Raw genomic sequence first — 13,191 nt, 5'->3', positions numbered from 1 at the left:
CGCGGGCCGCCTATTGGGGAACCCTGTTCTATGCCCTGCTTTTCTTTTCTTTTTTTTCTCCACTGCTCTGTAAAGCAGCTTTGAGCTGCATTTCATAATGTGCCATACAAATAAAGATTATTATTATTATTATTAGATCCTTAGCAAGTTCATAAAAGAATGGGCTCCTTTCAGAATATATTGTGGCTGTGAGTGTCTAGTGATTATAACCTGTACTGGTGTTGCTTGATATGCATGCAGTGCTTATTGGCATACCTTACTCTTCTCCCCGTGTTATTTTTGTCTGTTTTTACTTTTTAGTGCTGTGATAGTGTATTTTCTACCCCTCTCTTTCTCTGTTTGTGTATGGCGTTGTGTATTGTGTGTGTGTGTGTGTGTGTGTGTGTGTGTGTGTGTGTGTGTGTGTGTGTGTGTGTGTGTAAATGTCGGGAAGCCAGTTGTGTACAGTGTATGCTGTCCCTATGATCTGTGGTGTTATAAAAACAACAACAAAAAAGAAGACAAAAAAAAAGACAGAAAAAAGTGGGTTAGAAGAGGTTCCAAATTTCTGGTTAACCCGTTCTGAACGGGAACCACTTTTGGTGTTTTAAGCATTATGTTATACTTTAGCTATTGAAAAATAGCAGATCTACAAGCTCATAGCGCGGCACCGAGTGCCGCGCTACAAGCTTGTAGGTCTGCTATTTTAGAAAAATCGTGAAATGTGGCCGCAAATCTTTGAATATATATTCTTTCAGAGTGAACGTTTTTAACTCAAATCTTTGCTTCTGTGAGGGTCCCTGGAACAACATATTTTCAGATGGTGGTCCGCAACCAAATACAGATAATTCTGGGCGTCCTTAACATGAAATATTGAGCACCACTGATATAGGAACATAGGTATTTAAGAAAACTGTCATGATTTCGAAGACTTTAAAAAAAAAAATGACGTCAAGCCTAAATGGTTTAATTGCCCAGCCCTACTTTGTACTACTGTATGAGAAGCACGTACGGTATCTAGTATCACGACTCACAAGCTAATGAGAGTGGGGGGGGGGGGGGGGGGGGGCGTGTGGGGGGACTATGGGGGTCGATGGTTCACGATGGCAGGTGGGTTTCATTTGTTTTCCGAGAAAGCGGGGATGCGAAGAAGGGGGGAGTCTAGCATGGCCACAAGCGCTCACCTTTACGACGGGCGGTCAGAGAGCAGGGATTGCTCTGCTGCAATCAGTCACGGCGAGTCAAGAGAAATGGCATAGTACAGCATTTTCTCGTAAAGCTCCCCCCCCCCCCTCCCCACCCCGAGGCTGTGTCTCTCCAAGAAAACAGCACATAGGACACGATATGGCACCATAAACACATCCACTTCTTGGAATAATAGGATACACACCGTGCAGCGGCTCGACCCAACCGTTTCTGGAACATGCAATACAGGGCCCGCTTTAAAATCGCAACCCACCCATCTGACCACTTAAGTGTGTTACGTATACCAGATGGGGTGGGCCGTGGGCATTTTCAGAGCATGCTTATCTTAATGATCAATCAATCGATTGTGTGTCCGGCTTGAATCAAGCAGTATAAGTCCCCATTTATCACAATGAAAACGGACTGATTTGTTTGCGGCTGATGCTGTGACGACACATTGAGGTTAGAAGGACAATAACCCGAACCAAGGATTTTGATGAATCTATCATGGTTAAAAATGGAGTTTCAAGTTACAATGGGTTTGTATAGGATAGGAAGCGGGCACCGAGTGGCGCGCTACGAGCTTGTAGGTCTGCTATTTTTGAAAAATCGTGAAAATATTTATTTCAGAAAACTGGAGGATTTAGAAGGATTTTTTTTAATTTTGAGGTCAGGCCTAAATGGGTCAAATGATAAGGGACAATATCGGTGGCACCCAACTGTATGGAATAAATTCTGTACTGGCCATATACTGTATGGAGCCTTCTCTGTGGCCGGTCCCACACTGTGGAATGCCCTGCCCCTTCCCATCCGTTCTGCCCAGTCCCTGGGGGTTTTTAAATCTCTCCTTTAATGTTGCCTGAAAACGCATACCCTTCTTATACCATGTTTGTATATACTTCTGCTCTCACTTGTTGCTTTGTTCTTTGTTTTTCTTTTCTTTTCTTTATATGCTCTTGTTGTTGCTCTGTTCTTGTTTACATGCTCTTGTTGTTGCTCTGTTCTTGTTTACATGCTCTTGTTGTTGCTCTGTTCTTGTTTACATGCTCTTGTTGTTGCTCTGTTCTTGTTTACATGCTCTTGTTGTTGCTCTGTTCTTGTTTACATGCTCTTGTTGTTGCTTTGTTTTTCTTTACATGCTCTTGTTGTTGCTCTGTTCTTGTTTACATGCTCTTGTTCAGCACTTTTTGTCTTCGGTCAATGTAAATGTGCTATACAAATAAACTTTGATTTGATTTGATTTGATTGAGTGTACAGTGTTTGATGAGGGCCCACCGGGCCTTCATTTCCGGGCCTGATGAGAACTTTAGTGTGGCAGCGGGGGCAGTGGCTTGAGTGTACAGGGTTTCATGAGGGCCCAGGCAGGGCCGGGCCTGTTGAGAACTCGTAGTTTTCGCCGGCTGCCGGGCATGGCTGCACTAATAACTTTGGGGCGGGGCACGGTGGCACAGTTGGTAGTGCTGTCGCCTCACAGCTAGAAGGTCCTGGGTTCGATTCCCGCTCGGGGCGCTGTGGGTGCTGGCGGCGTGTTTCCTCCTCCGTGTCATCAGTGCCCATACCCGAGGCGGGGTTGGCGAAAGGGCCTTTCTGTGCGGAGTTTGCATGTTCTCCCCGTGTCCCCTAGGGTAGGTACCCTCACAAAAACATGCAGTAATCCTGGTCTCTAAACAAACTGCCTCCCCCTGGCCAGCCGGGGCGCCTGATGGAGGGGAAAGGAACTGGTTGGAATAACGTGTTCCTTCCACGCGCTACGTCCAACCAGGGAAACTCCCCCCTGTCACGTGTAAAGGAGCAACTTGGACACTCAGGCAGGAAGGAAGCATGAGTTCAAGTCCGTTGCTCTCCCCATGTCCCCCATATGACTAGGTTGGCGGAGGGTGTGTAGAGAGCCCAGGATCACATTAGATAATGGGTTACAAAATCGAGGGATAAAAATTAGTAAAAATAAATAAAAATAACTTTGGGGCAGGCCCCGTCTAGAGTTTAAATGGATAGGTATCAGTTAAAAGGGAGTCGATGGTTCACGATGGCAGGTGGGTTTCATTTGTTTCCGAGAAAGCGGGGATGCGAAGAAGGGGGGAGTCTAGCATGGCCACAAGCGCTCACCTTTACGACGGGCGGTCAGAGAGCAGGGATTGCTCTGCTGCAATCAGTCACGGCGAGTCAAGAGAAATGGCATAGTACAGCATTTTCTCGTAAAGCTGTTCCCCCCCTCCCCCCCCCCTCCCCCACCCGAGGCCGTGTCTCTCCAAGAAAACAGCACATAGGACACGATATGGCACCATAAACACATCCGCTTCTTGGAATAATAGGATACACACCATGCAGCGGCTCGACCCAACCTTTTCTGGAACATGCAATACAAGGCCCGCTTTAAAATCGCAACCCACCCATCTGACCACTTAAGTGTGTTACGTATACCAGATGGGGTGGGCCGTGGGCATTTTCAGAGCATGCTTATCTTAATGATCAATCAATCGATTGTGTGTCCGGCTTGAATCAAGCAGTATAAGTTCCCATTTATCACAATGAAAACGGACTGATTTGTTTGCGGCTGATGCTGTGACGACACATTGAGGTTAGAAGGACAATAACCTGAACCAAGGATTTTGATGAATCTATCATGGTTAAAAATGAATATCAAATATCTAAATACTAAATCAAGCAACTTAAAAACTACCTGGGGGTGCTCACAAAAGCCTGAGTAGACAATAAAATGATTTTTTTGGAAAGTAAAATATCCCTTTAACCACTAACTAAGCCCTATTTTAAACTTACCCATACACAAGTTTCATGCAAATATAGCAAAACATATGTTATCCATCTATGGGCTCAAAATGGTTAAGGGACACAGACGAGACAGGTACAACAGGTATTGCATAACCGCGGAATTGCATTACCTATTTGCATAGTTCCCGACTTGCATCGTTCCCGAGAAGGTCTAGTAGTAGTAATAATAATGGTAACCAGTATCGCCTGAGGGCGAGAAGCGACCTCGTCCTAAAGGGCGAGGTCGCGTGCACGCATCCGCCTGGGTGACAGCCTGAGTGCTGCCTCTTTGGCATGGGGGGGGGTCAGATCAACATATGGAATAAATTCTGTACTGGCCATATACTGTACGGAGCGTGTCTTGAGTGTACAGTGTTTGATGAGGGCCCACCGGGCCTTAATTTCCGGGCCTGATGAGAACTTTAGTGTGGCAGCGGGGGCAGTGGCTTGAGTGTACAGGGTTTCATGAGGGCCCAGGCAGGGCCGGGCCTGTTGAGAACTCGTAGTTTTCGCCGGCTGCACTAATAACTTTGGGGCGGGGCACGGTGGCACAGTTGGTAGTGCTGTCGCCTCACAGCTAGAAGGTCCTGGGTTCGATTCCCGCTCGGGGCGCTGTGGGTGCTGGCGGCGCGTTTCCTCCTCCGTGTCATCAGTGCCCATACCCGAGGCGGGGTTGGTGAAAGGGCCTTTCTGTGCAGAGTTTGCATGTTCTCCCCGTGTCCCCTAGGGTCTTCGGTCAATGTAAATGTGCTATACAAATAAACTTTGATTTGATTTGATTTGATTGAGTGTACAGTGTTTGATGAGGGCCCACCGGGCCTTCATTTCCCGGCCTGATGAGAACTTTAGTGTGGCAGCGGGGGCAGTGGCTTGAGTGTACAGGGTTTCATGAGGGCCCAGGCAGGGCCGGGCCTGTTGAGAACTCGTAGTTTTCGCCGGCTGCCGGGCATGGCTGCACTAATAACTTTGGGGCAGGCCCCGTCTAGAGTTTAAATGGACAGGTATCAGTTAAAAGGGAGACATCGAAGTAGAAGGATGGATGAGGAAGGATCAACATATGGAATGTCAGATCAGGTCAGCTCCATATATGGAGATCTAACGGTTTGAGGTGAGATGTAGAGTTGCTGGCCAATATTGATGATATTCCAGGCATGACCATATATGGTCATGCCTGGAGTGACCAACCAACCAATCAACTGACTGACGGGAAATGGACGTTTTCATAGTAAATGCGACCTGTGGTCGCAATAATACTGGATATTGCAACAACAAATAAGATTACGATAAAAAATAAAGGTAAGATACAGCAGGTATGATAAACCCGGAATGGGGGATTGGGTGCAGAATAAGTGGATTGGGATAACTTTGAATAATGATTTATTGAATGTGCAGAAGGTATGCAGTACGTCATCTTTAATAAATTTTTGCAGATTGAAGGCAGTTTTTGTTTTCTTTTTTTGTGGTTCCTTCGGGTTTTTTTAATGTATTGTTTTAGTTTTTTGTCCTTGTTCCTGTTCAGAGGCTCTGACAGCCTCTCTCTGAGCATCCATCCCATTGTTCAGAGGCTCTGACAGCCTCTCTCTGAGCATCCATCCCAGGGCTTGGAGACAACTCAAGCGGCATTAATGGTATTAACCCATTCTGGGCGGGTTTTAAGCATTATTTGATACTTTAGCTATTGAAAAATAGCAGATCTACAAGCTCATAGCGCGCCACCGAGTGGCACGCTACGAGCTTGTAGGTCTGCTATTTTTGAAAAATCGTGAAAATGTGGCGCAAATCTTTGAATATATATTCTTTCACAGCGAACGTTCTTAACTTGCTTCTGAGGGGTCCCTGGAACAACATATTTTCAAATGGGGGTCTGTGGCCAAATACACATATTTTTGGGAGTCCTTGACATGAAAATGTTTGAGAACGACCGACATAGAAACATGGGGTTTTTCAGAAAACTATCAGGATTTAGAAGACATTTGTAGAATCGACCTCAGGTCTAAATGCGTTAAAAGGCATAATGGCATTGATTTTGTTTTGGAATATATTTACTATTATTGTATAAAGATACAGTAAGTCTGTCATAACTAGGCTATACACAAATACTTTATAATCAATAACATGTTAGCGGCACCATTTGCAAAAGAGTGAACCTTTACCATTAGTGTATTATAGTGCCTGAGGGTCTTCATGTGGCTGTTCTGTATTCCTAATGCAATGCTGGAATACATTATCAAATAATAACTGCCTCCCTCCAAGCTGTTTTCTCAAAACTCCAGAAAGTATGAGGTGTTATGGAGCCAAAACTCAGCTTCTTGCCCTCAGGCTTGCAAGAGAAAGAACCCCATGCAGACAAAGTTGACAACATCTTCATTTGTTTAACCCATTTAGACCAGAAGACAAATGCCTTCTAAATCCTGACAGTTTTCTGAAAAACCTATTTTAGTGGTTCTCAAACATTTTCATGTGAAGGACCCCCAAAAATATATGTATAATTGGCCGCCGGCCGCCATTTGAAAATATGTTGTTCCAGGGACCTCCCCAGAAGCAAAGATCTGAGTTAAAAACATTCGCTGTGAAAGAATATATATTCAAAGATGTGCGCCACATTTTCACGATTTTTCGAAAATAGCTAAAGTATTACATAATGCTATAAACACCAAATGGGGTTCCCCGTCTAGAATGGGTTAACAAATCACGGCAAAGAAGGCCCAGTAAAATGACCCCGCTCTGGGATATTAATCCGACCCTGTCATGGTGGCAGTGCAGGGAAAACTGACTCATTGTTTTGTGTCCCAAAGAGAAAGCCACACGTTGGTCCCGTTTGAACGGTGCGACGCGTCACCTCAGAGAGACCTCATGAGGGTTTGACTGCAGGACTCTTGGCCTTTCTGTGCGGGCACATGATGTCACTCGCAGTCACTCCAGGTCAGCATGTGCTCAACTATGCATGTTCAACTACGTATGTACTGCGGTGGGGTAATCTTATTCTTACATTTTTATCCCACGATTTTGCAATTTTCTATGCATGAGGAGTCCAAGCTGCTTCTTTTCACCTGACAGGGGGGGACACGTTATTCAGACCAGTTCCTTTCCCCTCCATCAGGCGCCCCGGCTGGCCAGGGGGAGGTAGTTTTAGAGACCAGGATTACTGCATGTTTTTTGTGAGGGTACCTACCCTAGGGGACACAGGGAGAACATGCAAACTCCACACAGGCCCTTTCGCCAACCCCGCCTCGGGTATGGGCACTGATGACACGGAGGAGGGAACATGCCACCAGCGCCCACAGCGTCCCCAGCGGGAATCGAACCCAGGACCTTCCTGGGGGGGGGGGGGGGGAATCTGATCCAGGTTCAGTGTAATTATCATTGTAGCACTTCATGCGTTTCTCTACCGATCAGCGATGGTCTTTTCACATCTATTCGGGTACAATAATGATAAACAGATCCGAGGTCCGAGATGATAAAACTGGAACCGACCCGGATACGGGTCTCGGGTCCAGTTGGGTATTTTCGGAATCGGGGGACGTACCCCTCAAAGAGCTCTACATCAGGTGACTCCATCATGTGTATCAGAGGAGGCATGTGTTTGTCTACAACAGTTACTGTATAGCGGCGACAGAGACCTGAGGGGCGGCTGTGGCTCAGGAGGTAGAGAGGGTGGTCTAATGATCCCTGGGTCGGCAGTTCGAATCCCGGCTCCTCCTCCTCCTGTCCACATGTTGAAGTGTCCTTGAGGCAAGACACTGAACCCTACGTCGCCTCCAATGAGTCGGTCGGTGTGAGCTCGCCACCGTCGGTGTGTGAATGTGTGAAGTGAGGACGCTGGCGTCGACTGTTCGCCGCTTCACCTCCCAATGTATGAATGAATGAATGAACCATTGTAAGCGCTTTGAGTAGGCACGCAGTGCATAGAAAAGCGCTTTAAAATGCAATTCATTATTATTATTATTATTATTATTGTATCATATACACATGGAGAGAATTGGCAACAAACTCAATTGTAGAAAATGGAGTTCAGTTCAGTTCAGTTGAAATGTGAGGAAAGACCAGCCAAAATGCAGAGAGAAATAACTGCAGGTGAAGGTCTGAAGGATAAAGAACATTGTGGCAGGTCTACAGATGGGTGTTTAAATATGTATGCGTTGGAGAGTCGCATGGGATCATTCTGGACAGGACAGCTTTCTGCAGGCCAGTGCTGGAATGTACAGTACTGCACATTTACTCACTGTACTTTTACTTAACTATTTCTTTAGACTACTCCACTACTGTACTGTACCAGTGTTGATTTCGTCGACTAAAACTAAAACTAAAATTGTTCGTCGACTGCCTTTTTTCACGGACGAAAACTAAATGGAAACTAAATGAAAACTAAGCTATGATGACTAATTTCGTCAATAAATAAAAACTAGACTAAAATGTTAGGAAGGGACTAGTGGTCTTGTCCACTAGTCCCTTCCTAACATTTTAGTCTAGTTTTTATCCAGTACAAGTCATTTTACACTTGGTTGCATGCTGAAAATAGCCGATCTACAAGCTCACAACGCGTCGCGCTGCGAGCCTGCGACGCATTGTGAGCTTGTAGATCAGCTATTTTCAGCAAGCGTAAAATCATCCATTACGACGGCATCGAGGCCCGCCAAAATACATTTTAGTCGACTAAATCAACCGTAGATTTAGTCGACTAAACTCTCATGACATTTAGTCGACTAAAACTAGACTAACACTAAAACATTCCAGGTGACTAAAATGTGACTAAAACTAAATGAAAACTATTCAAAAGACTATGACTAAAACTAAAATAAAATTTTGCTGCCAAAAACAACACAGTACAATATTTGCCTCTTGAGAGTACAGTCACTTCTCTACAATTATTTGACACTTTTAGTTACTAGTTACTTTGCAGATTAAGATTATTAATAAAAAATCATATAAATTAACCAATTAAGCCCTATTTTATACTTCGTCAATAGCAGATCTACAAGCTCACAACGCATCACGTCACGACACAACTGGTCATTAGCTTGTAGGCCTATACTGTACATCTGCTATTTTCGAAAAAGTTTGCAAGGATTGTACTTTGGTACTGTACTTTCATGCCAATACTTTTGGAGTTTTACAGTACAATTGTGAACAGAGGACTTCTACAGTATATTGTGGTCAGGGGGGCGGCCTTAGGGCCGATTCATACTCCTATTTTACCGCTGTTTCGGCGCTGTAGTGCCGAAATGATTTCGGCTCGTCAGAAATTTTCAGTAGCACCGAAGAGCCGACTTTAGGACGGTACACGCCCCCCCGAACCTCAAATGACGTCACATTGTAGGCTCTACAGCGCCGAACCGACTTTTATTCGGCTCTAAAATAAGAGTATGAATCAGCCCTTAGGAATCCGGAGGCCCGTTTCAAGACCAAACATGAGGCCCCCATAGTACCTATGACATAATTATTTTGTTGATACAGCCGTATTGATACATAGTTTGACTGTTCAATATGCAGCCATTACTCTCGACAATTAGCTACAACAACACCTCTCCTCATCCTGTCGTCCCTTCAAAATTAAAGTGTCTCCCCTTTACCTCCCAATGCTGCACATTTTACCCATGGCTATTAACATAAAATAGGTGTAACTTAACATTGTGGGAGAGAGCAAGGCAGTGAGTGAGCGAGCTAGAGAGGGCCAAGAGTGGGGGGGGGGGGGGATCCGGGGGCCTCTGGCCAGTCACTTGGTGGCGGGCTGGAGGTCACCGGAGCTTCTGTCTCCTCGGGGTGCGAGCAAGGGCTGGATGCAGGCCGGGCTTGTGACAATTAATGTTGGATATCTGCTGTATATTATTATGAGTCATGTCTCCTGCTGTTCCCTGCCTTGCCTTGTACTGTCTGAAAAATGCTGTATTTTTGAAGTTTGTCAAGCTGTTTTTCTGTTTTTCTTTGGATTTATTTTATTGTCTCTGTTTTTGTTATGTGTTTTTGTTTTCTTGCATTATGTTTGATTTCTGTTTCATTGTTCATGTTTCATTTTTTGAAATAAAAACAAAGTTAAAAAAAAAAAGTGTGGGGGGGGGGGGGGAGGTTGACTGACGCCTGACGTTCAGTTGGAGCTTGGAGGCCCGTTTCAATTGAAACTGGTGAAACGAAACATAGCTAAGGCCTCCTATGATTGTGGTATTGGTAAAACATCAGTACTTTCTTTCTTACTCCCACCGCCATTGCTGCAGGGAGAAGGCGCAGGCTTGGCTGGTTGCATCAATTACACCCCCTCTATAATATCATCACAATCAGTCAGGCTCCGGTGCAACGGCGTGCCTCGGGGGCCCCGTGGACATCCAAACGTCAGCCCCGGCTACGGCGCCGCACGTCGCCCAGAGAGGTCTGACTGACGATGAACAGGTGGCGGTGGAGTTTGCACAGCTGGCAATGAGCTACAGAAACACGTATGGTTTTTTGGATCCTTTTCAGGCACTAAATCATGTGAGCGTCGGCGTCGGGGGGCATAATCACTTGAACGGGGCATATTTGAGAGATAGTGACATCCTCAAAGCGGAGATGGCAGACTGTGGTATTCAGAAGACAAATGGATGCAATAAGAGACTTAAACTAGGACAACTTGGGGGGAAGACTTGGCTTGTGCTTTCTGCCTAAACTGAGGAAAAACAGATAACAGAGTTGATGTCTCCACTGAGAACTGGCAGCCAATGCCAAAAGACGTTATTATGCTATAAGCGTTTTAAATTGGCAGAGTGATCGAGAATCATCAACAATTCAGTGCGTATACATCACATGGTTATTTATTTCGGTAGTTTCATTCAGGCTCTTATTTTCTAGAATTTAACAATATTTGACAGTAAACCTGAAGTTTAAAACCTGTTTTTGAACAGTAGAGGAGGGTCCTCGGGGCGCCAAAGATCACAGGGGGGATATTTGGAGGTAGTCCAACGTGCTTGCGTGCGTGTGTACGTGCGTGCGTGTGTGCGTGCGTGCAGTGTGCACATGCACGACTGTGTGTGTGTGTGGGGTCTCAACTTTTGTCAGATGTAAGAAAGGGGGGGCTAACATGACATAGTTCACTGGCCGTATGTTTTTCATAATGCAACAATATGCTGTGGAAATTGCCTAGTCTTTCTGTAAGACCGCGGTGCTGGAACACGTTAAACTTCATGTAGCAGTTACTTGTTGTGGTCTACAATGGTATGCATTTAAGTGTAGGTCGGATGATACCGTTTCAAATGATGAAAGATGTTGGTACTTGTAGCATTGCTGGGCTTCGTTGCTGTTGTTTCAGTTAACAGTACAACGTGCCCTGCTCTGTCTCTCATCTGACTGTACGCAGCCAAAACATTTCTATACCACCAAAGTTTAATAGCCTTTGTTTTCAACAATGTCTCCCTTCTATTTTAGCCGCTGGACTGTACGTGCCCACTGCAGACACTATCTTTTTGAATTGTTGTTGTCACTCAAAGCTTTCCTGGGAGGCCTTCATTGTCAGGAGGTTTGTATATTTCCTAATAAAGCAGTTCCATCTGGTGTTGTACAGGGTGTACGGTGTACTTCCTATTCAGATCAGAGTCAGTTGTTACATTCGGAGTGGCAGCTATATACTTAACATGCTGTTGGTGTAATATACAAAGCTCATATTGCTCTTTCTTTTCTTTTCTTGAGTGGTGCCAGTCACTCCAAGGAACATCCCTATTTTATGTCCATCCCTATGTATGTCCCTATGTTTAGGGTACCAGTAGGAGCAAAAGTGGCGCTGTTGTGCTAGCCTGCTAAGAGAGAGAGAGAGAGAGAGAGAGAGAGAGAGAGAGAGATGAGAGAGAGAGAGAGGGAGGGAGGGAGAGAGAGAGAGAGAGAGAGAGAGGGAGGGGGGGAGAGAGGGAGGGAGGGGGGAGAGAGAGAGAGAGAGAGAGAAGCGAGAGAGAGAGAGAGAGAGAGAGAGAGAGGGAGGGAGGGAGGGAGGGGGAGAGAGAGAGCGAGAGAGAGAGAGAGAGAGAGAGGAGAGGGAGGGAGGGAGGGGGAGAGAGAGGGAGGGGAGGGGGGAGAGAGAGCGAGAGCGAGAGCGAGAGAGAGAGAGAGAGAGGGGGAGAGAGAGGGAGAGAGAGATATGGACGTCAGTCCGTCACGCCTCGTGACACGCTCCATATACAGTATGAAGATCACGACAATGTCCTCATCAAACCCTGGATAGCCATACATGGAGAAGACTGGATCTACATATGTAGAAGGTGGACATAGCAGATCTACAAGCTAATAACCAGTTGTATCATGAAGTGATGCGTTGTGAGCTTGTAGATCTGCAATTTACGAAGTATAAAATAGGGTTTAATTGGTTAAATTATATGATTTGTATTAATAATCTAAATCTGCAAAGTAACTAAAGCTGTCAAATAGCCGGACATTTGACCTAATTTCTCCTTTCATTGTCAATGGCGTGTGGTGGGTCAAAAGCTGTATATAGGAGGGGCTAACACCCCTAAAAAATACCAAAGAAATGATGTAACAGTAAAGCACAGCTTGAACCTTGATTGCCATCTTGATGACGTTCTGAAATGTTTTATATTGAGTAAATTTACAACTATAGACAACTAGAATGTTGAGGAAACGTCTTCATTTCCTTCCAGAAGACCACATGTCTACCTCACTCAACATGAAAGCCAGTCCCACCGGAGGTCTGACCTGCTTAACCAGCTAACCAGCCGAGAGAGCCCACCCATAAAACCTCATTAAAAAAACACGATGACAAAATAAATAAATAACATAAAAAAACTTACGGCAGGTTTTCCCCTGAGAACCTTCTCAAAATAAGGCTTAAAATCAGTACCCTGAACTGAGCTGTGTGTGTGTGTGTGTGTGTGCGCTGCAGTGATCAAGGGATGTTCACCCAGATTAGACTCACCAACCGACCGACATGCGGAAACAACGGTCGGACATGCGGTCGAACACGCGCTGCTCCCGTGCTTGTGGTTAGGGTTAGGTTTAGGGTTTGAGGTAGGTTGTCGGTCGGGGTGGGTCAAGTGCTTACGGTACAATACAGTACACAAAGTGTACAATGCAGTACAGTAGCGTACAGTACAGTGTACACGAGTAGTACAGAAAGTACGGTACACCGAAGTCCGTCTGAGTACAGTACAGAGTGCCATTTGATGATTCCATGCAGTATTGATGATGGTACCATAGGGGATATACAGGCAAAACCAATTACATTCTCGAATTGTGCAGACTTCTTGTAGTCTTGAGAGCGTAAAATTTAACTAAATGGGTTTCATTTTA

Source organism: Electrona antarctica (genome assembly GCF_951216825.1).
Source record: "Electrona antarctica genome assembly, chromosome: 15".
Lineage (NCBI taxonomy): Eukaryota > Metazoa > Chordata > Actinopteri > Myctophiformes > Myctophidae > Electrona > Electrona antarctica.
The sequence above is the reverse complement of the archived record's forward strand: the minus strand, read 5'-3'. Positions refer to the sequence as shown.